The following is a 4,239-nucleotide window of genomic DNA, read 5'->3' as shown; positions in this document are numbered from 1 at the left end:
GCGATAGTAATTGATTAACACAGCCTGTATTTCAGCCGTAGCTATAGAATTGTAAACACAAATTAGAATTTTCAAAGCTATAGTAATTGATTAACGCAGCCTGGAGTTCAGCCGTAGCTATAGAATTGTAAACACCAGTTAGAATTTCAAAGCGATAGTAATTGATTAACACAGCCTGTATTTCAGCCGTAGCTATAGAAGTATAAACACAAGTTAGAATTTCAAAGCGATCGTAGTTGTTTAACACAGCCTGTATTTCAGCCGTAGCTATAGAAATAAACACAAATTAGAATTTCAAAGCGATAGTAATTGATTAACACAGCCTGTATTTCAGCCGTAGCTATAGAAGTATAAACACAAGTTGGAATTTCAAAGCGATCGTAGTTGTTTAACACAGTCTGGATCTCAGCCGTAGCTATAGAATTGTAAACACAAGTTAGAATTTCAAAGCGATAGTAATTGATTAACACAGCCTGTATTTCAGCCGCAGCTATAGAATTGTAAACACAAGTCAGATTTTCAAAGCGATAGTAATTGATTAACACAGCCTGTATTTCAGCCGTAGCTATAGAAGTATAAACACAAGTTAGAATTTCAAAGCGATAGTAATTGATTAACACGGCCTGTATTTCAGCCGTAGCTATAGAATTGTAAACACAAGTTAGAATTTCAAAGCGATAGTAATTGATTAACACAGCCTGTATTTCAGCCGTAGCTATAGAATTATAAACACAAGTTAGAATTTCAAAGCGATAGTAATTGATTAACACAGCCTGTATTTCAGCCGTAGCTATGGAATTGTAAACACAAGTTAGAATTTCAAAGCGATAGTAATTGATTAACACAGCCTGTATTTCAGCCGTAGCTATAGAATTGTAAACACAAGTTAGAAATTTCAAAGCGATAGTAATTGATTAACGCAGCCTGGAGTTCAGCCGTAGCTATAGAATTGTAAACACAAGTTAGAATTTCAAAGCGATAGTAATTGATTAACACAGCCTGTATTTCAGCCGTAGCTATAGAAGTATAAACACAAGTTAAAATTTCAAAGCGATCGTAGTTGTTTAACACAGTCTGGATCTCAGCCGTAGCTATAGAAGTATAAACACAAGTTAGAATTTCAAAGCGATAGTAATTGATTAACACAGCCTGTATTTCAGCCGTAGCTATAGATTGTAACACAGTTAGATTTTCAAGCGATCGTAGTGTTAACCAGTTTGGATCCAGCCGTAGCTAAGAAGTTAAACACAGTTAGATTTCAAAGCGATAGTAATTGATTAACATAGTCTGGATCTCAGCCGTAGCTATGGAAGTATAAACACAAGTTAGAATTTGAAAGCGATAGTAATTGATTAACACAGCCTGTCGTAGTTCTTTAACACAGTCTGGATCTCAGCCGTAGCTATAGAATTGTAAACACAAGTTAGAATTTTCAAAGCGGTAGTAATTGATTACCACAGCCTGTATTTCAGCCGTAGCTATAGAATTGTAAACACAAGTTAGAATTTCAAAGCGATAGTAATTGATTAACATAGTCTGGATCTCAGCCGTAGCTATAGAAGTATAAACACAAGTTAGAATTTAAAAGCGATAGTAATTGATTAACACAGCCTGTATTTCAGCCGTAGCTATAGAATTGTAAACATAAGTTAGAATTTCAAAGCGATAGTAATTGATTAACACAGCTTGTATTTCAGCCGTAGCTATAGAATTGTAAACACAAGTTAGAATTTCAAAGCGATAGTAATTGATTAACATAGTCTGGATCTCAGCCGTAGCTATAGAAGTATAAACACAAGTTAGAATTTAAAAGCGATAGTAATTGATTAACACAGCCTGTATTTCAGCCGTAGCTATAGAATTGTAAACATAAGTTAGAATTTCAAAGCGATAGTAATTGATTAACACAGCCTGTATTTCAGCCGTAGCTATAGAATTGTAAACACAAGTTAGAATTTTCAAAGCGATAGTAATTGATTAACGCAGCCTGGAGTTCAGCCGTAGCTATAGAATTGTAAACACCAGTTAGAATTTCAAAGCGATAGTAATTGATTAACACAGCCTAGATTTCAGCCGTAGCTATAGAAGTATAAACAAAAGTCAGAATTTCAAAGCGATAGTAATTGATTAACACAGCCTGTATTTCAGCCGTAGCTATAGAAGTATAAACACAAGTTAGAATTTCACAGCGATCGTAGTTGTTTAACACAGTCTGGATCTCAGCCGTAGCTATAGAATTGTAAACACAAGTTAGAATTTCAAAGCGATAGTAATTGATTAACACAGCATGTATTTCAGCCGCAGCTATAGAATTGTAAACACAAGTTAGAATTTCAAAGCGATCGTAGTTGTTTAACACAGTCTGGATCTCAGCCGTAGCTATAGAATTGTAAACAAAAGTTAGAATTTCAAAGCGATAGTAATTGATTAACACAGCCTGTATTTCAGCCGCAGCTATAGAATTGTAAACACAAGTCAGATTTTCAAAGCGATAGTAATTGATTAACACAGCCTGTATCTCAGCCGTAGCTATAGAAGCATAAACTCAAGTTAGAATTTCAAAGCGATAGTAATTGATTAACACAGCCTGTATTTCAGCCGTAGCTATAGAATTGTAAACACAAGTTAGAATTTCAAAGCCATAGTAATTGATTAACACAGCCTGTATTTCAGCCGTAGCAATAGAAGTATAAACACAAGTTAGAATTTCAAAGCGATAGTAATTGATTAACACAACCTGGATTTCAGCCATAGCTATAGAATTGTAAACACAAGTTAGAATTTTCAAAGCGATAGTAATTGATTAACGCAGCCTGAAGTTCATCCGTAGCTTTAGAATTGTAAACACAAGTTAGAATTTCAAAGCGATAGTAATTGATTAACACAGCCTGTCGTAGTTGTTTAACACAGTCTGGATCTCAGCCGTAGCTATAGAAGTATAAACAAAAGTTAGAATTTCAAAGCGATAGTAATTGATTAACACAGCCTGTATTTCAGCCGTAGCTATAGAATTGTAAACACAAGTTAGAATTTCAAAGCGATAGTAATTGATTAACACAGCCCAGATTTCAGCCGTAGCTATAGAATTGTAAACACAAGTTAGAATTTTCAAAGCGATCGTAGTTCTTTAACACAGTCTGGATCTCAGCCGTAGCTATAGAATTGTAAACACAAGTTAGAATTTTCAAAGCGGTAGTAATTGATTAACACAGCCTGTATTTCAGCCGTAGCTATAGAAGTATAAACACAAGTTAGAATTTCAAAGCGATCGTAGTTGTTTAACAAAGTCTGGATCTCAGCCGTAGCTATAGAAGTATAAACACAAGTTAGAATTTAAAAGCGATAGTAATTGATTAACACAGCCTGTATTTCAGCCGTAGCTATAGAATTGTAAACATAAGTTAGAATTTCAAAGCGATAGTAATTGATTAACACAGCTTGTATTTCAGCCGTAGCTATAGAATTGTAAACACAAGTTAGATTTTCAAAGCGATAGTAATTGATTAACATAGTCTGTATTTCTGCCGTAGCTATAGAAGTATAAACACAAGTTAGAATTTCAAAGCGATAGTAATTGATTAACACAGCCTGTATTTCAGCCGTAGCTATAGAATTGTAAACATAAGTTAGAATTTCAAAGCGATAGTAATTGATTAACACAGCCTGTATTTCAGCCGTAGCTATAGAATTGTAAACACAAGTTAGAATTTTCAAAGCGATAGTAATTGATTAACGCAGCCTGGAGTTCAGCCGTAGCTATAGAATTGTAAACACCAGTTAGAATTTCAAAGCGATAGTAATTGATTAACACAGCCTAGATTTCAGCCGTAGCTATAGAAGTATAAACAAAAGTCAGAATTTCAAAGCGATAGTAATTGATTAACACAGCCTGTATTTCAGCCGTAGCTATAGAAGTATAAACACAAGTTAGAATTTCACAGCGATCGTAGTTGTTTAACACAGTCTGGATCTCAGCCGTAGCTATAGAATTGTAAACACAAGTTAGAATTTCAAAGCGATAGTAATTGATTAACACAGCATGTATTTCAGCCGCAGCTATAGAATTGTAAACACAAGTCAGATTTTCAAAGCGATAGTAATTGATTAACACAGCCTGTATTTCAGCCGTAGCTATAGAAGTATAAACACAAGTTAGAATTTCACAGCGATAGTAATTGATTAACACAGCCTGTATTTCAGCCGTAGCTATAGAATTGTAAACACAAGTTAGAATTTCAA

Source organism: Teleopsis dalmanni, chromosome 1 (genome assembly GCF_002237135.1).
Source record: "Teleopsis dalmanni isolate 2A chromosome 1, ASM223713v2, whole genome shotgun sequence".
NCBI lineage: Eukaryota > Metazoa > Arthropoda > Insecta > Diptera > Diopsidae > Teleopsis > Teleopsis dalmanni.
This window is presented reverse-complemented; position numbering follows the sequence as displayed.